The sequence below is a fragment of the Arachis hypogaea genome, chromosome 4, assembly GCF_003086295.3.
Source record: "Arachis hypogaea cultivar Tifrunner chromosome 4, arahy.Tifrunner.gnm2.J5K5, whole genome shotgun sequence".
NCBI classification, from domain to species: Eukaryota; Viridiplantae; Streptophyta; class Magnoliopsida; order Fabales; family Fabaceae; genus Arachis; species Arachis hypogaea.
The window spans coordinates 11,480,470-11,504,144 of record NC_092039.1 but is presented as its reverse complement, the minus strand read 5'-3'; the positions used below and the strand labels follow the sequence as shown (position 1 = coordinate 11,504,144).

At 33.5% G+C, this 23,675-nt stretch overlaps 2 long non-coding RNA genes across 2 annotated transcripts; both read right to left on the bottom strand.

Annotated features, from left to right (window-relative positions):
• Window positions 1-481: 481 nt before the first annotated feature.
• LOC140184288 (uncharacterized) lies at window positions 482-4,012 on the bottom strand. The gene is made up of 6 exons (XR_011880713.1): window positions 2,612-4,012; window positions 2,258-2,493; window positions 1,967-2,182; window positions 1,774-1,866; window positions 1,542-1,643; window positions 482-1,004 (listed from the first exon to the last, which is right to left on the bottom strand). It is a non-coding gene; the product is annotated as an uncharacterized lncRNA (long non-coding RNA).
• An 18,505-nt stretch (window positions 4,013-22,517) lies between these two features.
• LOC112794196 (uncharacterized) lies at window positions 22,518-22,908 on the bottom strand. Its single transcript, XR_003198755.3, has 3 exons — window positions 22,821-22,908; window positions 22,673-22,721; window positions 22,518-22,572 (listed from the first exon to the last, which is right to left on the bottom strand). It is a non-coding gene; the product is annotated as an uncharacterized lncRNA (long non-coding RNA).
• Window positions 22,909-23,675: the final 767 nt, after the last annotated feature.

The following is a 23,675-nucleotide window of genomic DNA, read 5'->3' as shown; positions in this document are numbered from 1 at the left end:
AAAGATAGGCATAAATTCGCGGCGGTTTTTTTTATGATTAGCAGCGGTATTAAATTGCTGCAAAATTAAAAGCTTGCGGCTCATCGGATCACCCTGGTTATGGGCTCAGGGATTAGGTTTGGCGGCGGTTTCTAGTAACCGCTGGTATAACCGCCGCAAAAGAGAAGTGCCACGATGACCAGTATGTTTACTGGTTGTTTTAAAACCGCCACTATTTACTGCAATAGTTTCAAGTTTGTGCCTCGCAGTTTTAAAAACGCTGCAATCCCGAACAGACTTTTTAAATTTTGAGACACTTTTCGGCGATTTCAAACCGCTGCTAAATTAAGAAAAATAAAAAATGCAAAATTTAGGTTTTTCTTTAAAAATTGCATAATTATTTTAAAATATTATAGATTTTTTTTGCTTTTTGGATTTATAATTATTGTAAGAGTTATTATTTTCAACCTTAGAATCTAAACTTGTGGCAAAAACAAAAAAATTATCTACAAAACAAAATATATTTATGAAAATATAAAGAAAACAAATCTCTTGCAAAGAGTTGCATAGTCTACTTCAAAAAAAATATTTTTTTTAATCCAAAATATCTCCAATCCTAATATATTATTTTTCACTCTATCATTCCACTGAATTCATTCTTGCAGCGATATCTGGTGGCAGCTCCTCACCCTACCGTTGAAATAGATAAATCAAAGCACTCTCCGTCGCCTTCCTCTTTTTCTTCTCTGTTGCTGCTTCATCCTCCATCGCCTTCCTTTAATTTTCAACTTCTTGGCTTCCAGCTCTCCCTGTAGTTCATTCATCAGCTTCCTCTGGGTCTCCTCTACTTAGACTCCGTTGCCCGACGGATACGAATTTGGACCGAAGAGTTGACTAGGAGTCGGTCTGAAACCCACACCACGCACTCTACCCGATTTCTCTTTTGCAAGAACTTGAGCAATGGAATCATTTTGAGACAACACTCTAGAAAACTCATCCTGTTGCTCAATCTCCTCAAGTCTTTCCTATAGACATAAATCAACAATATGGATCCGATACAAATACATTCAATTTAATTAAAAATAAAAATATAGCTCAGCATACAAGAAAGAGGCAACTAAGAAGCATCAATTGAAAAAGAAACAAACACGGATATTTTCACTATCTATGTATAGATAAGAATCTAAACCCCAAACTTTGTAGCCTTATTCCACTCGTAGCAAAGGATTTTTAGTATAACGCTACTGAAGTGAATTTCGAAATAATTCCTTTGATCTAATTCAAACTGTAGCCTCAGAATTTCACACAATTTGTGGACAGCCAACAGAAACTTCTTTGGGTCCAGTTTGACATAGGGGATGAAATTGTGGTGAAAAACTGATGAATTAGGACTAATAGAAACTCATCTTTGAATATTTTATTGATGTTTCCAATCCAATACAAACCAATTCATGAAGTAAACTATTCAGTAAAGAAATAAAAAACAAAATAAAATATAGAGAAGTAAACTGTTAACCCATTTGAGATCATAATTTTGAAGATCAATTATAATTAGTACTTACACCAATGGCTCTTGCTTCATCATTGATATAGGAGCCATCTTTTTTTTTGTGCACTTTGATCCATAACTCTCCTCTACCGACTCTCCTTCCTTATTGTTCCGACTATAACAACAAAGTTTATGCCATTACCGTATTCCACACAATCAAAGAGAATGTAGATATAGAGATAGTCTAAAGAGTGAATAAAAAAAGTAAAGTACAAGTCCGAAGAGTGAATAAAAAAGTAAAGTACCTCTTCTTCCCTTCGCCATGTGAAGCTTTTCAAACCGCCAATGTGGGTATATAGTTGTTTTGATCGATTTATTGCATTTTTTCTGCAGTTCTCCTATTGGTCCATCAGAGATAAAGGGGATTAGAAACTGATTTAAAAAGACTCAATGCAATTGTGATTGTATTGTTGTGTACCAATGATATACTATTTTTACCTGCATCTTAGCTTTGGCACGATAGTCAAGGAACCATTTCCAATGCTCTCGATCAATTCTCGGCAGACGGTTCTCAATATTTTGTTCAGTCATTGATGTTGGCTCGTAATAAGCATCATACAACCTCAGCCTTGTATCCTTTCAGGAGTTTTTCATACTTTTCAAAATATTTTTCTTGATAGTTCTTTCACTATCTTCATCAAAGTGGAAAATTTGCTGCATAGATAATACAATTTGTTAATAATTGTAACAAATAAGCAGATTTAATTCAACATGGATATAAACTTTTACCTTGACACATTATTTATAAACCTTGTCTTTAGTGGTAATCTTACGCCAACTTTCCTCACAGATAAAAAATTTTCCATAGTCAGATCTTAGCAGACTAAAAACGCCACTCAACAGTCCGACTTTGTCTCCAATTGCCTGCTTTTTGTTGTTGAACTTGAGCATGATCCTTCTACCGTTAGGCCGTTCCATAGCCTCCCTTACACTTAATTTTTCCGGCTTGATTGTGTCATCGGAATCTATAAGCCAAATATAATACCTTATATGTGTCTTCGTTATGGACAGAATGCACGAAGACTAATAAATAACATAGAGTCTAGCGTAAATTGATCAAAGAAAAATTATTAAATACGTTACCGATGATCTTAACCATCCAAAACTCTATAGTCTTGCATCTTTTGAGACTCTGAGCTCCAAAAGTAACAAAGAGGTAATCAACTTCTTGATCAAGAGAATCTACCTCATTTGCATTAGCGTCCAAGTTTACGTGGCCTGTCTCTGAGTTCTAAATGCTATTTGTGCTCATCTGTGGAGCAGGACTTGGTTTACTGCGCGGTGAACGGAACGGGCGTGAGGTTGTAAGAACACTATCACTGTTGGCCGGGAAAATTTGAGACTCATCGTGGTGGAAAGCCGAATCCAGAGACGGAGCCGTTTGAGGTTGTTGACATCCTGGTCCTAATTTTAGTTTTTTCGTGTAACGACCTTTCCTAGCCATCTTAAATTCCTAATAACAGGATGCAGAAAAAAAAAATCAATCACATTATCTCCAACAACACATAATGCTGGTAAGTTATGTTTGTACAAATTAACCAAAAAAATACAATTATACAATGTACGGAGTTAACCAGCACAACACATAGTTATAAGCATGTATACTTTTTATGTTATTTTTAAAGGAAACTAAACGGAAATAATAAGGGAAAAGAAGCCTAACAACCCAAAAAAGCATATAACCGTGTATAAATTGATTCATAATTATACTATTTTTCAGTATCTTCGAGAATTTGTTTTGCTAGTTAATTATTAGTTGTCATGCATTTTCTCCATGGTAGGCAGTGGGCACCTCAATTTTTTTTCCCGCTATTCTTAATCATCCCCACAATTGATTTGGGTTTTGAATCCTACTTAAGATGATTTTAAAAAAATGACAGAAAGACAAGTAATCACAAATTGATCAAATATACAAGATGTTGCTTTCAGTTATAGAGGAGATGATTAATTGGAGTATGCTTTCATCAAAATTATCTGAATATGTTGGTGAAGTTAATGGAGTAGGATTTCATAAAAAACAAGACTTGATTAATTGAAAGGTTCATAATAGTATTGGTTATCATAATAGGAATTTGATCAACCGTCTCAACTTTTTAAATATTATCAATTTTGATCAAAAGACAGACGAGCATCGTACAAAGATCGATACATGCACAAAGTTCATTGACTATAAGAACACCTACTATAATCACATTTTAACATCACAAATTGAAAGAAATATTGGTGCTTATTAGAGAAGAGAGGACGGGCAGCAGTAGACCGGCACCGACAATGACCACGCGGGCAGAGACGGTGATGCGACAAGCAGCTTCTAGAGACCGAGATGATGACAGGAGATGAGCAGTCCTCGTTGGCGACAGCAAGGACAGGCAAGAGCGCAAGAGGTGAGAGTTTCTCTGGGTGAAGGATTGGTTCACTGGATTCATGACTGAGTTAGGGATGTGGTGGAGGACAATGTATAAAGATTGGGGCACGCTGAGACTTATTTCAAAATAGAAATAACTATATATATATATATATATATAAGGCCGTTGTTATTAAGTGTGTTAGTGTTTTAGTAATAATAATAATAATAATAATAATAATAATTGAGATAATATAAGACACCGTACTAAAAAGTTATAATACCAGTGGTTTAGATTGCTATAACATTTATTTGATTTTAGTTTTGATTCTTATTAAATAAGATTATTTTCAATTTTTATTTTGGTTTTGTTATTTTATTTTAACCTTTTATAAGCAGCTTTTGTCATATTTTATTTCATTTTACTTCAACTTTAACAATTAAATTTAGTCCCCTTCAGCTTTTGATCCCTTTAAAATTAGCAATTTATGGTTTTAGTTTCTGAACAGATATTCAGATCATCCCTAAAATTGATCTCTACCATCATCTTCAATAATAATTCAAAACTATAACCTACTAATTTTACATGACCAAAAACTCATTTAATCCTTTTCGATTTCTTGCCATGGCTACTTGCTACATGCTTATAATCTTGTACAGTAATGATAATAGTAGCTGTTTTCTTTTTCTTATGATGATTAGCTGGTCCTAAGAAAATACATGAGTATATGAATGTGCCAGGAGTCACAAAACAGCATGTTTCAAGCTATTTACAGGTTTGCTCTGTTCTAAAGTACAACACTCTTCCTAAGTTTGTTTTTAATATGCAGTATGTTTTTGGAACATGATTTATGCATATTCAACTAGTTTTGGTGCATTAAAATTGCCATGGGAAGGATAGCATGACTACTCAGAGAGTACTATTGGTAAAATTGCCCTTTGTTATATTTTCCTTTGTCAGGGAATAAGGGAAGTGTTTTCAAACATGGATTATCTTATTACATTGAAATTTTTATTCAGTTTGATTTCAGTAATTTTGATGTTAATATTTCTATAAGTCATGATCCTGACATAACAATTGAGCCTAAATTCAACCTTGGTCAAAGCTAGATATGCACTGCAGTGGGAGTTCCAAGAATCTGATTGCTGTGAGCACTGCAATTCAGGATTGGCTTACTTCAAGTAATGGTTTATGGTGCTATTACGAATAAATCATTAGTATTTAAGTTGTGCTGGATATGCTGAAAATGCTCTTCAATTGGCAATAGGACTTGCAATGAAGTTGATGAATGAGGGGCAATGATGATTGTTCTGAGCACACTTTTAACTCCAATATCTTTTTTTAGCTATTATCACCTCTGCAATGCAATTCAAAGAGTTTGAGTTTTGAAATATAGGCATTTTTTAATTTTTTTCATCAATTTAGAATTTAATGTATTTTCTTCTTTTTTATTTTGGTGAATTTTGTAACTAAAAAAGATTCTGAAGAGGCTACCCTGATAATGGAAGGAATCACTCTGAATAATGCAGTTACTTGAAAAGGTGGAAAGGGTTGGAAGAGTATAAAAAGTTAACCAGTACCTTGTGATGTTTCAATGTTCATTTGTTATTATTTTCATTAATTTTGTACTTTGGAGTTGACAAAATTGTCATACTGATTCATTGCTGGTTTTTACTTAATTTTGATCTTTAAATATAACTTTCCTATTATCATCAAAACCTGGCTGTTTAGGCATCACTTGCACAGACCATAAGGAAATTATTCGCATCAGAAAATTACTTCCTGAAACTGATAGCAAGACATTAGTAGTTAAAACAACTTCATTTCATCATGGCAGGTCAAGGTATACATTAATTAGGAGCTCCACGGTGGTCAAATAATATACGTGAATAGTAATAATAATAATAATAATAATAATAATAATAATAATAATAATAATAATAATAATAATAATAATAATAAGAGTGTTTTAACAAATTGCAGAAATAGGTTGTAAACCAATGGCCTTCAATGTAGCATAATAACAATCCCTAATAACAGACTGATAAGTTATAAAGTCAAGACAAATTCAACAAACAAGTCTCAGCTATCCTATACAACTTAGACCAAAATTCTTCATCTAAACTACTGCACTATCCTCAAGGTTCAAGTATTGTTTAGCCCATATAGCCAAGTATCACGCACTTTTTTTCTCTGGAGACATTCCATTATAAGGATATTCATTCTCTTCAAGCGTTTTATTGAAGTCATATGACAGCATAAAAGCCTTTCGTCCAGCAGAATCAACCTCATCAAAACTATCGGAGGAGATAATGTCCTCTTTCTCCATTGAATCTGGAACCACCTCCTCTGGTTCTTCAGATTCCTATTGAATCTTGTCTTGAGACATTCTTGAGAGTTACATCATAGATAAACAAGCTTGGAATAAGAGGAGTTAGTGTGTGAACATAATCAGATTACATAAACATCGTAAAAGTAATGTCTTTCTTACTGTTCCATAGTCGTTCAAGGCCATGTTTTATGAGTTTGAATTCCTCTCATGCTGTAATATTTAGCTCAAAAACAAGAAAGTTTTCATAGCATTTCTGCACAATATACCATAATTAATGTATAAATACTGTCTGGAAAAAAAATTCATATTCGAATCTTGATATGATAATTGACATAGAAAAGAATCAATGATTAATAATAATAATAATAATAATAATAATAATAAGGAAAACACACAAAGACCAATTATCAAATAAAAAGGTATTATAATTTGATAATACTCAAAGGTTTAAGAAACTGCTCAGTGATAATTACATAGTTTTAGAAGCCTTTATGATACAAGAACAATTTCATAATCCAAGGCTGGATTGAATATGTAATTCTAGGCCGCTATAAAGTAAGATACATTGTTTGAATGTTGAATAAACAAAAGATAAATTACAATAAATTTCAATTACAAAAAAAAGCACAACAAACAATTAGCTCCTAACTTGAGTCAAAATATAATGACAGTCACTCAGTCAGAACAAACTACTTTTCTTTTTTTTTGTTTGAGAAATTTTTAATTGAAAAACAGAATACTTCTGTAAATACAAAAATTGGTCCCCTCAGGTCTGAATTTTTCCTGTCATCAACCCACTAAAGCCCCTTAGCAAGGATATATTGCTAATCTTTCACAATTCAATATGATTAAATAAGTCACCGTTAATACAAAATTGGGAGCTTACTTTGAGCAACCTCACGTCATGCCAATACAAGCAATTTAGCAAGAGTATATTTAAAAACCAATAGATTTGTAGAGGATAGAGACATGCAGGCACTTTAAAGGCGCAAAGACCAGCCATTTTTGTCTTCCACAAAAAGATTTCTATTTTATGCCATTAAGTTTCTTCCAGCAAGACCAAATAGAGTTTATCTTGTTTTACAATATACAATTAAATTATCCCGCCTCAATGGTGATTCGGCTTGTATTTCTATTATCAATATTTGTTGTACTCTTTGCACTTAAACATAGCTAAATGAATCTAATGTATTAATTTTACAAAATTGAAATTAAAATTTAACTATATAGTTAAAGAATTTTTATATACACTAGACATAGATAAATACAAAAGTAAAACATGAATATTTACCTTCACCTTCTCAAGTATTTCTGTGAGAATTACGTGTCTGTACTTATTATCAGGGTCGGACCAAGGTTCACATAGAGGGGGTATTTGCCCCCACTAAGTTTGAGAAAAAAGTAATAATTACATATATGTATATATATTTGTCCCTAATATAATTATATTTTTTTCGACAAAAATTTATAAAATTTTGTTTCGAGATTTATATTAAAATATTTTTTGTTTAAGTTTAACATGTAACAATATTTATTTTGTTAAACTTGATTTAGTATCATAATTGAAAATAAGTAAATAAATTAACTCAATAAAAAAATAATTAACAGTGATAACATAATTTTTTAAATTAATCAATCCAAATTATTAGTATCTTTTTTGTTTTTAAAAATTAGTTGAGATAAGACAGAGTAGTATCTATCTATTAATTGATATTCTTTATTTTAAAATTATATATTACTTTTTATTTTATCTCTTAAAATAATTTTTTTTGTAACAACCATTTTAGATTAAAAAGTATTTTATGTTATAAATATTATAACAAAAAAACTTTTTAATTGAATGAGAGGTAATCAATATTTAAAAATTATAATGAGTAGTAGAATAATTGTTTAAAAGTATAGAAGTTAATTTGATATATTAAAATATATTTTTTTACACTGTCATTTAATTATATTTATTCTTTTAGATAACTATTTACATGATGAATGTAAAGAGTAATTTTTTTAATTATAACATATAATTGCGTAAAATTTTTAATCTGAACAGTATATTAAAATTAAATTAAAAATATATAAAAAATTAATTATTTTAAAAAGAAAGAGAAAATAGTTATAAATTAAGTTTCTATTATTTTATATAAATATACTTTTCATATACAAACTTAGTTTTTTTTTGTATTTATATATAATTATATTCTAGTTTCAAATTATAAATACTAGTATATTAATAGACACTAATGCACCAATTGATTTATTCTTTTATCATTAAATGTGTATAAAAATTAATAGAAGTAAAATTAATAAGGATGAAAACTTTTCTCTATTTTAATTAAAATGTTTTAAGATTAAGATTTAAAAATAAAAAAACATGTTTTTATAAATTATACATAATGAATAGTATTTTAAGAATGAAAGTGTTCATTTTTTTTATTTCATATCTCCAATATATTTTTAGCATAATTAACAATATTTAACAAAATTTATTTTAGTATATATATTTTTGTCCCCACTCCTAAAATTGTCTAGGTCCGTCACTGCTTGTTATAAACTCAAATCAAAATTTAGCCCGGTACCTTCGGTCCCATTGAAGCAATTCCTAAAATTTTAACATAACCACCTAAAATGGTTTTCATCCAAAAATATGAAACGGAAGTCAAAGGATGTTGCATGGTCCAACGAAGAGAATGGAGATGCATCTATCATCTTCTCTGTAAACCTGATGCTTTTGCAAACCAAAAAGAAGTCTCGGCTCTCCAATTTTCCTGATAGGCCACAAACATAAAAAGAATGTACAAGGATAGAAGAAAAATGTGGTTACGCGAAGATTTGAATAAAAAATCACAGCACTGTAAAACACGAGATAAGTTCTCCACTTATGTCTACAACACTCTACTATCCTAAATTCAGATTCTTGGTCTGATTTAAACAAAGTTTGAGAAGATGCACGATAACATAATCAAATTTGTAAGTGATACTAAATTATTGTGCTATAACTCTCTAAATGTTCTTATGTCCATCACTCTCTTAAATTTATATTTTTTTTTTACCAAAATTTAGATAAAAGAGCTTTTTATGAAAGAAAAATTTTTTAAATATCTAAAATATATCGATCAATTCAATCTATTGTCTAATGATGTGATTAAAATACAATCCACTGTACATCATTGTTGAAGCATGATAGTAATATATATGCAGAATCTCCTAAGAATATAAGCTATATGCATGATGGAGAAATGTATTTATGAATCGGCAGCCTCATCACAATCTTCAACGTCGTCATTAGTGGATTTTTCTAAATCGCCATCTCTTGTCAACCGTAGGCCTTTGACATCAAATTCAGGCAAGCTAGTCATACAAGGCTGGGGATGAAGGTCAACCCACAATGTTCATAATCTTTACCCATGTCAAACAAATCTCTTGGCTTCACATGGACTACTACACTCCATCCGTTGTCAACTTCATCATCCACATAGAGCACAAGACACGCTTCAGATGCTAAGATGTATGGCTCGTCGTCTTCTCGATCACCAGTGTGAATTAGAGTGGAAAAGTTGACACAGGTGTGGCCCAAAAAGTCTTGTCGTATGCCTCTGCCCGACATGATGTCTGCCTAAAGACACTTGAATAAGACTACCGTGAATTGACCACTGTGATTTAGCTCAATAATGTCTACTAATCTCCCATAATATGAGACACCGCCAACGGCAACATTGCTATCCCGTTTGCTTGCATAATTTCTAGTATCTGAAGTGACATAAACCCCACTATTCTGTGTTTTCATCCTTTCCTCCCTCGACATGGTTCTAAATTTAAATCCATTGATATTGTAAGCCTTAAAGCGTCTGGCCTGAGCGATGGGACCATAGGCAAGCCACTACAACTCATTCGAATGACTAGTGCTTCCAAATGGAACCTGGCATGGAACAATTAGACGCAAGATAGCATCAAATGGTCGTAGGATCCTGAGATATAAGGGATTATCTCATGCCTGAACCAGTTGGAAAATTCTCTGTGCACAACACTATCTATGTGAGATTGGGACCTTGTTTCATTTCGTAGCTTTCTCTTTGTGATGGCTCTAAACTCACCGTGCACATAAAAAGTTGATTCAAGGTCAATACTCTCAATACCATATTGGCTCACTTCATACGTTTAGATCTCACACTCCATACTTACTCCAAAAATTTCTCTACATTAATGCAATTGACTAGTACATGACGATGTGCTTGAAGGTTTTCGGTTGCTGTTAGAGTAAAAAATGAAGCAGCCCCGACTGCCTTTCCAACCTTTGAGAACATGCTAAATCTCAGTCAGTGCAGCTTCGCTCGGCTGATCATCAATGCGCGTCGGCCAATTGATCCTAGTCTCGACATTATCTAGATACCTTGAATAGAATATGAGATTCTCCTCGGATAAGTAGCCCTCTGCAATTGAGCTTTCTGGTTGTTCCCTATTACGCACGTAATGCTTAAGACGACAAAAGTACCTTCGAGAACATAACAAGTAAACTAGTAGGTTTAAGCTATCTTAATAAGACAGATCGAAAATGCTTATTTATACAATTACCTTTCAGTTGGGTACATCCACCAGTAATGCACTGGGCCACCTCGACCAGATGCACCGTTACATGAACCATGACTGTGAACAAGGAAGGTGGAAAAATCATCTTCAGGTGGCACAAAGTATGGACCACACGATCCTGAAAAAGAGGAAGTTGCTGAGACTCTATGGATTTACTACATATTTGTAAAAAAAAAATGAGGATAACTCTGCCAAGATGGCAGACACTGGGGTGGGCAATACATGTTTTAACGTAATTGGCAATAAATGTTCCATTAGAATGTGGCAGTCATGACTCTTCAAGCCCAACAACTTGTGCTGTTTTAAATCAACACAGCGAGAGATGTTGCTAGAGTACCCATCTGAAAAAACCACATTCTTGATAGTCCTCAGAAAGACATCATTCTGTAGATTGGACATGATAAAGACTACAGAGAGATACTTTTCACCTTCAAGTGGCCACATATCATGCCTGATTTTCATCAACTGGAGATCTTTTCGAGCTTTTAGGTGGTCTTTGGATTTACCACTCACGTTCAACATGGTGAAAATAATGTTGTCGCACATATTTTTCTCTATGTGCATCACGTCAAGGTTGTGACGTAATTCATTGTCCTCCCAGTATGGGAGATCAAAGAATATACTCTTTTTTTTTTCAAGGAGACTCGTCCTGCACTACAGTTTGCTATCCACGCCTTCTTTTACCGTCTACTACTTGCACCTTGCCAAGCGAGACGTGCACACCCTCCAACTGTCTCAAGATATCCTTGCCAGTCAATTTGACAGGTGGAGATCTATCATCTACCTTACCATCAAACCTACTCTGGTCCTGTCTATATCCGTGATCGTGATTCAAGAAATGACGATGACCTATGAAACACTATTTCTTATTGAAGGTGAGTCGCTTAGTCTCGGTATCCAAATTGCACGTGGGACAAGCTCTCCCACCGTACGTATTCCAGCCAGATAAATTGCCCAAACCCGAAAAATTGCTAATAGTCCATAGCAACACAGCATACATCTTGAAGATTTTCTTCTCACTAGCATTGTACGTATCAACACCGGCCCACAACTGCTTCAACTCCTCGATCAGGGGCTGTAGGTAGACATCTATGTCATTGCCAGGCATTTTAGGACCGAGAATAATCATGAAGAGAATATAGTTTGTTTGTTTCATGCAAATCTAGGGGATAAGTTGTATGGAACAAGAATCACTTGTCATATTGAGTACTTTGAACTCAAGTTTCCAAAAGGATTGAATCTATCACTGGCCAAGGCTAAGCGAACACTGCACGGACCGCCAGAAAAGTCAGTATATCTCCTGTCAAATACTTTTCAGGCCTCGCCATCCTTGGGATGCCTCAAAGAACTGTCAGAATTAGTTCCTCTCATGTGCCACAATATGTCTACAAATGTCTTGTTGGACATGAATAATCGCTCCAACCGTGAAGTCAGAGGAAAGTAACGAAGAATCTTCGCCGCTTGAGGTTTCCCATTCTTCTTGACAACAACGTTGATCCTTACTGAAGAATTCTTCTTGGTATTTTTCTTCTACTTGGATGTCCCACACCGTTTACATCTAGACAGGTCTTGGTCGGAGCCCTGGTATAGCATGTAGTCATTCGGACATGCATCCATCTTCTTGTACTTAATACCGAGCTTCCTTATAATCCTCTTGGCATCGTGCAAGGTCTTCAAAATCTTTGCATGCTCAAAGGCATCCCCCAATAGCTCTAGAATCAAACCGAAATCCTTGTTGCTCACTCCGCACATGCACTTTATATAGTACAGCCTCACCAAGAGAGACAGCTTCGAGAATCTTGAGCATCCCGGATATAATTCTTGCTCGCCATCCTCAAGCAAGTCGTAAAAGCCATGAGCCTCATGGCTAGGTTGGTTAGATAAGCATGGCAACCCCTCCGCACCGTCTCCGACATGTTCATTCATTGAGTCTTCATCATCACTCTGCAGTCCCAAAAAGTTGAATGCCTCGTGGACCATGTCACGCGTTGGATCTCCTGAGTTTCCAATGGGTTCCAATTCTTCTCTACCGCTGGAGCTCTCGTCTACGATCTTCTCACCGTGATGTAACCAAAATGTATAATTAGGGAAAAAGGTTTCATCAGCAGATGATCGTACATATCCTCTCTAGTTTGGAAAATCTGGAACCCACACAACGGACATGGACAATGTATCATCCCATCGGATGATGCATTGGCAAATGCAAAGTCAAGAAATCTATTTAGACATTTCCTATATTCTACACTATCTTGTGGCTTTTAATCCAACTCTTAACAATATCTAATTTAATGAAATAGCACAAACAAATGAATAAATAGTAAATCAGCACATAAAACTAATTTTTTTTTTAAAAAAATGGGTTGTGTCAGAAGAACCAATCACAGTTTATCAAAATTATGAGATGAGAGAGTAATATACGAGTTAAATTCGCCAATTTATTACAAGCAAAACCATGTAGGGAGCGATAGAATAACTCAAAACAGAAACAGAAACAAAGTTACTTGCATCCCGGATAACATGTAGCACACGAAAGGTATTAGGGAGGAGGCTTACTCAATGCAAAATTTTGTGCTTTATGAAAAATTACTTGTAGAAAGAATTGCTGGTTTCAAATCCAAAAAATGAAAAGATAAAAAAGCTTCCTTAAAAAATAAAAAAGAAAACAAGAATAAAAGTTAGAATTAAAAAATAATTAAAACAAAAATATAACTAAACAATCATAAAGTACAAAGAATAGAATTTTCAAAATATCTTAAAAAATGAAAAAGAAAACAGGAGTGAAATTTAGATTTAAAAAATAATTAAAACAAAAAAATAACTAAACAATTGTAATGGATAGAGAATAAAATCTTGAAATTGTAGATATATGATTTTAAATATGCTTCTAAAAAATTCATATTATAGTTTTTCTGTCCTGTCTTCTACTGTGTAAGTACAAATAATTGATTCAATGAAAAAAAATATAAAAAATAAGAATAAAAAAGGCATGGCAAGAAGAGTCAGACAAAAAAAAAAAGAAACAAAAAATAATAGCAGATTTTCAATATCTTTTACTTTATAAATTGTAGCCCGAGAAGCATAAAAATGTAGAAACAAGCCAAAAGACACTACCTAAGCCAAAAGGTTCATCTAAATAACAAGAACACCTAAACAAAAATGTCCAAAACATCAACATTGATAACTCCCCAACAAATCAGGCTAGTCCATCAACACAAAACACATCATTGATATAATTTACTCATTTAATATTTTTTTTCTAACCCCAAAAAAATAAAAAGAATAAAGCTCTTGAGTTGGTCTTTGATGATAACAGAGCGCACAACCAAGGAATTAAAACTAGAAAGTGATGCTGCTTGTGAGTGACACATTGTCATAGTAATTAATGCTTAAGGGTCCATCTCTTCTTGCTTTTTGGACATGACAAAATTACAAAGGCTTGTCTATCATCATAATTATTGGAACATTACTTCTTAGTTAAAGAAGGGAACATTCATCACTCCAACAAAATTCACATATCGGTATGTTGACATGCATGCCTTTAATCAATGAACTTTACTCAACTTTTCTATTCTGTACCATTTTGTTGAATATAACAGTTACCAATCAGACAAATAGAAAATGGGATAAAGGGTCAAGTGTTTATATGTTAGTTAGAACTTAGAAACTCCTCTTTATTTTAACATTCCATTCATCAATCAGATGATAACATGCATCAATACTGCAAAACATGAAATAGAACTAGGTTCACAATATACAAAAAGTATAATCAATAAGTTTCTATATTTTCAATGAACCAGACACAATAAACCAAATACTCTAAAAATGCAGCTATCTCAGGAATTACACAGCAAGAAGAAATAAAAATTGTACAATGACAGGTAAAAGCTTCAAAGAAATTCAACTAAGCAAGTGGTGCGCGAAAATTAAATTCGCACAACTTTACCGGCAAATGCATCGGGTCGTCCAAGTAATACCTCAGGTGAGTGAGGGTCGATCCCACGAGAATTGTTGAATTGAGCAAGTAATAGTTGTCTTGCAAGACTTAGTCAGGAAAATAGAAAAAGAGTTGTTGTTGAATTTGCATAAAACAAGAAAATAAAGAAAAGCAATTAAAGATTGGTAAAGAGATAATATATGGAAGCAGTTAAGGCCTTAGAGATGTTTATCTTTTCGGATTAATACTTCTTACTAACTATTTTAATAATGAATGATTCATTCCATGGCAAACCATAAGTGGTTAAAACCTAATGTCTTAGCGAGTTAATCTTCCCAAATCTTACTAAAACGCCACAGACAAAGTCAATTCTTTCAGATCAAGGGGTGAAGTATAAAGATCTAGTTCAGCGCCACAGAAACCTTCATTACCCAAAATTGGTAGGATTTCATGTCACATATCCCAATCAGCCGCAGGTTACCCTCAGTTTAGGAGGAGTGTTTTGAAGCTGTAACTCAAACAAGATAGCTCTGTCGAGAATCACAAGTGCTCATGTAGAATAGAGGTCATACTGTCGTTCCACCCCAGATTCATAGGATTAAGAACGAAAACAACACCTTAGAATAGAATCAAACATTCATTAAAATAGAAGAGTAATAATATTAATCCATAGAAATAAGCAGAGCTCCTAACCTTAACCAGGAGATTTAGTTACTCATACTTTACAGAGAAAATAGAATAAATGTAAAAGAAGATCTGAAGTAATGTTTCTCCTCTCCTGGGATGCGTGACCCTCAGGAGGGAGGAAGTCCCTTATTTATAGTAAAAACTCTTAGACTAAGCCTAAAAGATGTTAATTTAATTTAAGAATGACAAAAATAAAATAAAAAAACCCTAATGAGTGATAAAATCCACTTTGGAGCCCACTTGGTGAGTGTTTGGGCTGATGCCTAGTGTTCAACTTGGGATCTGGGCATTGAACGTGGAGAAGGGGATGAATTTGCTGGCTTCTGATCCCTGGCTGGCGTTGAACGCCCAAGCTTGGGGTTTAATGCCAGTTTTGGCAGTCATTCTAGAAAAGAAGTATAGATTATCATATATCGTTGGAAATCTCTGGAAGTTAACTTTTTAACGCCGTTGAGATCGTATCAATTGGATCTCTATAACTCAATATATGCTCGTTAGAATGCACGAAGGTCAGGATTGACAGCATCTGCTATTCTTTCTTTGTCTTTGAACAAGACTTTGCCAAATTCGCCCGAAATTCATCTAAAATCATAAAAATAACAAAAAAACTCAAAGTAGTATCCAAAGATGAATTTTGCACTAAAAACATAGTAAAACTTTGTAAAACATAACTAAAAACACTATGAAAACAACTAGAAAAATGGTATAAGATGCTCATGCATCACAACACCAAACTTAAACTATTGCTTGTCCTCAAGCAACCAAAGACAAGATAGGATTAATTAGAAGAGGAAAATACATCAGGTTTTAGAGTTGTCAATGAAGCTCAGTTCCAATTACTGAATGGGGCTATTAGCTCTTTATCTTTGAATAGTTTTGGCATCTCACTTTTCCTTGGAGCTCAGAAATATTGGCATCCTTTAGAACTAGAATCCGGATGATATTATTGACTCTCTTTTTTAAGTTTTTCTTGATTCTTGAACACAGCTTTTGCTTCCTTTTTGTGCTTTTAACCTTTGAGCCTTGCCGTGACTCTAAGTGTTATTTTTTTCAAGTATTACCACCTGATACATAAACAACACAAGAACTTAACTGGGGGAACCCTTTGGATTCGAATTTAGCTTTGCTAAAATTTTTAAACAGTGGTGCTCAAAGCCTTAAACGTACTCTTTATAGCAGGAGTACTCTTTATAGCATTGGATCACGACTTTAAATGTTCAATGTCAAGATTTACTTGACACCTTCACACCACAAGCATATAGTTAGGGATAGCAACTCTTTTGAGCATTTTAGGCCAATTTTGACCCTCCTAACTACTGATGCTCAAAGCCTTTGACCTTTTTCTTTTGTTCTTTTTCTTTTTATTTTCTTTTTTTTTGCTACTTCTTTTGCTTCGAGAATCAATCTTTTTTATTTTTCAGAGAATCAATAATACTTCTCTAAATTCCTATTCCTTAAGAGTCAATATGCCCAACCCCAACATCAAGTATGTTCAGTTAATTCATACATTCCTAAAATAAAGATCAAGCCACCACATCAAAGTAATCAGAATAACTGATAATATAACTCAATATCTTATGTATTTTACTACTTCTTTTTTTTAGAAATAGGAACAGGAAATAAGATAAAGGAAGGGATAATGAAACTTAACCACCTCAGTTATGGTGGCTACTGATCTTCCACGAAGATGATTTACCTTCCTTGAGTACAATTGATGATAATATAAATCCAGAGCTCGCTCTACAGCACCAAACTTAAAAAGTTTGCTTGTCCCCAAGCAAAGAAAACTTGGTCCCTTATTGGCGTTAAACGCCAGGACTGCTTGCCTCCTTGCTGGCGCTAAACTCCCAACCTGGCATTAAGTGCTAGAGCCTTCTTGCTCAAGGGCGCTCTGTTCTTCCATTCTGAGTTCTTCTGTCCCTGTTCTAAGCACTATATATGATCACAAACATTAAAAAACCTAGGAAAAACTTTGAAAATTAAGACAAAAAAGAATAGAATAAAAAAATAAACTGAGATAAAAATGAAATAAACTAAAAGATACTTATGGTTAGGTTACCTCCCAACAAGCGCTTCTTTAATGTCATTAGCTTGACACTTGATCGTTGAATTTTCTTCTTCTTCTTCTAGTTGGTTAAAAGAAATGACTCCAAGGGGAAAAAAAGGAGAAGATTGGTGCCCTCAGATTTGATCCTCCTAACAAGCTTTCTTTTATTGTTATCAGCTTGATTCTCTTTGCTTGTTAGGGTAGGGGTTGTATTGCTTCTTGCTGACCTTCTCTTTTTTATAGATATCATCTTTTGTTCTTTGGTCATGATCCCCTTTTCAGTACATTCCTTGATTATCTCTACCACTCTGAATTCAGGATTTAGGTGTTGATGGGTGGAGTGTACCCTTTATCAGGAACTTCTGGAATTGGTGGTTCAATGAACTCACCCTCTATGTAGCTCTCTACTTCATTTGAGTGTAAATTTTCATACTTGTTTTCCTCCCCTACAACCTTCTTTATTCGCGCATCTTCTTCTTCTTCCATGTGTGAGGGTGGAGAGTTCTCTAATTCACTGGGGTATGGACTCCTTTGAATGGTTCCCCCATATTCTTTTGTAGGAATTTGCATTGCTTCTCTTGTGAGGGAGTTTGCTTGTTCCTCTGCGCAACACTTGGTAATCACCTCCACATGTCCCTCTACATTTTTGACACTCATTCTCATATCGTGTATGCAACTTTGAGCGGCCTCACTTAATTCTTTCATGGTAAGCTTTAAAGCTGATAGTTATGAATAAGGAGATGATGATTCTTGATATGAATAATGAGATGGTGGCTCTTGATATGAGTAAAAGAAGCATGGTTCTTGGTATGAGTAAGCAGGGGATAAGGATAAAAATTTTTGCAAAACTTTCTCTGTTATTTGCTCCACTTCTTGGTAGGCAAGATCAAAAGATAATGGTTCTTGATATGAACAAGAAGATGATTGTTTTCGATAGATCGAATACAGGACATTGACATCTTTTTGCTCTTGACCTTGCCAACCAAAATCCGGGTAGTTCCTCCATCCACAATAATATAAATCACTTTTTGGATGTGAGTAGTAACCCATGTGATCCCTCTCCATAATTGTTCCTCAACACAAAACACCAAACAAGATTAAACGCACCATGTGGTAAACAGAAAAGCAAGGAAGAATTTTTTTTAATTAAAAAATAAATAAAAAAGTAAAATACTAATTCAAAAATTAAAAAGAATAGCTAGCAATTTCGAAAAAGTTTTAGAAAAAATTAGAAAGAAAGGGGTTTAAAAGTTTTTGAAATTCAAAAAGAATGAAAAGGAAAAATTAAAGAGACACCAAACTTAAAAATAAAATAAGTTAAAGCAAACAATTAACTAAGAAGATTTGAAAATAAAGATGGAAGATTTAATTTGAAAATTTTTGAAAATTATAAAGAAAAGGTCAAATAAAAATTTTGAAATTCAAAATGGAAGAAAGAAAAACTAAAGAAACACCAAACTTAAAATTTGAATTTAAAATAAAGAAAAGATAAGATAAGATAACAAAATTTCAAAATTAAGGAAAAGATAAATAAGATAAAGATCAAGAATAAAGAAAGATAAACAAGATATGATTTGAAAATTTAAAAAGAAAATTAATTAAAAAGAAAAAGAAAATATTTGAAAATTTTGAAATTTAAAAAGAAAAAGGAAATATTAAAAGACACCAAACTTAAGATTTAAAATTAAATCAAAATAAGATAACAAGAAAAATTCAAAAATTAAAAAGGGAAAGACAAACAATATTAATTTTAAAAAAATTTAAAAAGGAAAAACACTAAATGAACACCAAACTTAAAAATTTTGAAATTAAATAAGAGATAATAACTAAAAATTCGACAAGAAGAAAGTAAACAAGATCAATTTTCAAAAATCAGGAAGAACAATAATTAAACAAAAACTACTAAGAAACACCAAACTTAAAACTTTGAAAATAAGAGAAAATTAATAATGAAAATTTTTGAATGAAAAACAGAGAAATAAGTAAACTCAAAAGTTAGAAACTCAAAAGGAAATACATAGTCAAAAACTGATAAAAGTACCTGATCTAAGTAACAAGACAACCAGTAGTTGTCAATCACGAACAATCGCCAGCAACGGCGCCAAAAACTTGGTGCACAAAAATTAAACTCGCACAACTTCACCGGCAAGTTAACTGACTCGTCCAAGTAATACCTCAGGTGAGTGAGGGTCGATCCCACGACGATTGTTAGATTGAGCAAGTAATAGTTGTCTTCCAGGACTTAGTCAGGAAAATAGAAAAAGAGTTGTTATTGAATTCGCATAAAATAAGAAAATAAAGAAAAGCAATTAAAGATTGGTAAAGAGATCATATATGGAAGCAGTTAAGGCCTTAGAGATGTTTATCTTTTCGGATTAATACTTCTTACTAACTATTTTAACAATGAATGATTCATTCCATGGCAAACCATAAGTGATTAAAACCTAATGTCTTAGCAAGTTAATCTCCCCAAATCTTACTAAAACGTCACAAAAAAGGTCAATTCTATCAGGTCAAGGGTGAAATTCAGAGATCTAGTTTAGCGCCCTAGAAACCTTAATTACCCAAAACTGACAGGATTTTATGTCACATATCCCAATCATCCGCAGGTAACCCTCAGTTTAGGAGGAGTGTTTTGAAGCTGTAACTCAAACAAGATAGCTCTGTCGAGAATCATAAGTGCTAATTTAGAATAGGGGTCATACTATCGTTCCACCCCAGATTCATAGGATTAAGAAAAAAAAACACCTTAGAATATAATCAAACATTAATTAAAATAGAAGAGTAATAATATTAATCCATAGAAATAAACAGATCTCCTAACCTTAACCAGGAGGTTTAGTTACTCATACTTTACAGAGAAAACAAAATAAACGTAAAAGAAGATATAAAGTAATGTTTCTCCCTTCCTGGGAGGCGTGATCCTCAGGAGGGAGGAAGTCCCTTATTTATAGTAAAAATCTCTCAAACTAAACCTAAAAGATGTTAATTTAATTTAAGAATTACAAATATAAAATAAGAAAAGCATAAGGAGTGCTGAAATCCACTTTGGGGCCCACTTGGTGAGTGTTTCGGCTGATGCCTAGCGTTCAACTTGGGATCTGGGCATTGAACGTGGAGAAGGGGGTGAATTCGTTGGCTTCTGATCCCTGGCTGGCATTGAACGACAGTTTTGGGCGTTCAACTTGGGAGGTCAGTCCTTCTTGGGTGTTAAACACCCAAGCTTAGCGTTTAACGCCAGTTTTGGTAGTATTCTGGAAAAGAAGTATAAACTATCATATACCTTTCGAAAGCTCTGGAAGTTAGCTTTCTAACTTCGTTGAGTTTGCTTCAATTAGACCTCTATAGCTCAAGATATGCTCGTTGAAATGCACAGAAGTCAGGATTGACAGCATCTGCTATCCTTTCTTCATCTCTGAACGCCCGAAATTCACCTAAAATCATAAAAATAACTCAAAAACTCAAAGTAGCATCCAAAGATGAATTTTTCACTAAAAACATAGTAAAATATAACTAAAAACACTATGAAAACAACTAGAAAAAGGGTATAAGATACTCACGCATCAGCAAACAAATTTAAAAATATTCCATCAAAGCCATTTGGATGGATCAAGGTTATCAGATATAAATTTTGCTGAAATAAAAAGTTCTCATTTTCTAGCAAATTTGTTTAAAATAAAAACCAAGCTGTAAAGCACAAATAACCTACTAGCAACACAAAATATGAAATTTTAAAAGACCAACGTTCAATTGTCACTTGTAAATTGGAAGAGTCAAATACAAAGTGCTAGTTCTTGTAAAAATTGGGGTGATTAAATATGTATTCTCTATATCTCATTCATCCTTTGTTTATGAAGCATTATTAGAATTTTAGTCTTCTTAACTCCCACCCTTCCCATATTAATGTCCCCATCAAGAAATTTATTATTTTCTCAACCTCTGCTAATAACGAATCTAAAATCCAGGTTACCAACCCAATAATTCCCAATATACTATATTGTCAACTATCCAACAATACTTAAAACACCCAGAATATTGTTTATAACAGTTTAATAATACTGATAATAAGGCCAAGTTGTAGTGTTGAGAAGTCGCCAATGCTGAATATTGCTTATAACACTTTAAGAATATTATAGTTTGTATCAGTCTCAATTCCTTCTTATAATTTTCCTTTTCCTAACCAAGAGAATGATCAATTCTACATCTCACATAGGCAAAAGATCAAAAGAACAATAATAATAAATCAAAATCATCATACTCATAACAAATTACAAAGTTAAAAGAAAATTAACCTTGATCATCAGGTATGCTCTAGAAGCTTCTCTACTGCCCACAATTTCGCAATTCTTATCAACAGTGAAAACAAAGACACATTTTGGCAATTTCTTTGCGCCGTACTTAGCAACCGACATCGACGACTTGATTGTATGCTACGTCACTGAAGTTCCGAGAATCACAGTCTTGACACCAAACAACGTCGCTTCCTGCACCAGAACCTTCTTCGTTGAAGAGTCTCTACACACTTTCAGTTTCAAATCGATCTGCATTAAAACAACACAAATTTAGTTTCCAAAACTCTCTCTAGAATGTATTTTATATACATGCTTCAAATTTCCAAGCTCAGAAGCAGAACATAGATGCTAGTAGCATACAAAGAGCATAATGGAGATCAGAATGAACACCTTATCATTTCTTTGTTTTGATCTATACACGCACCTAAGTCCCTCTTATTTAATGATTTCAATTCCAAAAATAGGAAGCACAATCCATGACCAATTGACCATTCCTCTAATAATGATAATGATCCTTTTTTCATTTATTTACTCTAACTAGCAATTTCAATACAAATTTGTTTCTTCCTACCATTAACAATGACGAGGAAAGGAATCGAGTCAAAAGAGTTTAATTTCTTTCTTTGGAGATAAAGTAGAAAAGTAATTTGAACAAAATTCTAATCTTATCAGGATTTTTCAGATCATCAATGTATAAAAAGTAATCCTCCACAGGAGAAGCTACAACCAAATCACTGGAAAATATAAAAGCACAATACAAAAAACTCTTACAGATTATTTTGTTCAAACATGCCAATGATGTGTCCATAGATATCAAGGGAGAATACTAGAAATTGTCAAGGAATTTAGGATAACTCTCCACATGATAAAATAGTCTTCATCATACACATGAATGAGTGTATCAATAAAAGAATTTATAAGGATACATGGCTCACACTCTTTGTCAAATATAGCTTTCTTAAGAAGTTGGAGAGACTGAAATATTAATCAATAAGCAAAAAATCAGGTATGGCATCAAATCAGCAAAAACATAATTTTGTGTCATGCACAATCATACATCTGAAGAATTCTCACCTTGAATGCCAATTCTTTTATTTGCATCTTGAATGAATCTTCATCTGAAGAATCAATATCATCTGGCAATGCAACACAATCCCACCACTTACAAACAATTTGAAGTTACTACTTCTTTCATAATTCAAACGCATCTTGCCACTATATTTGTTAATAGTGTACTATATTGTAAACTTAACTCTATGAAATCTTTGTCATGCTACTCAGCCAAAGAAGAATGTTAGAGAAAAAAAAAGTTTCAACCCTTCAAATAACTATGGAGACAATAAGATCAAGTAGAATCCATCCAAGCAAGAAAATAATTACTTTTTGAATTATATATATCTCTGAAATTATGTATTGAATAAATGGCAGAGACTAGAAAGAGTTACACAGTCATAGGGAAGAAACAAAGAAGAGAAGAATGAAGGGAGTTTGTTCACAAAAAGCTTGCCATATCTGTCACTATAATAAAACCCTAAATTTCTTTTGAGAATAGAACAGATACAATTGTGAGAAAATCAATGTAATTTGAAGGAACGACGGAACCTACCTGAACTAACGGTGACGAGAAGAAGAGGTAGAAGCGGCGGCGATGACGCTGACGAGCTTTAGCGAGCGGCAACAGAAAACGGCGTGGAGAAGGTAGCGAAAGTCATCAGCATCGAAACTGAAAGAGAGAGATTGGAGAAGGGATGTGACAGAGAGATTAGGAAAGGGGAGTGATGGAGCTTCGGGAACGGCGGTGAAGGGGCGAAAGGCGCCGATGATGAAGGATTAGGAGCGAATCAGTGAGAATCAGTGAGAAGCGACGTCGATGAAGGATGGGGTGTTTTGTAAAATGAAGACGCCGTCGAGGAGAACATGATATTCTTA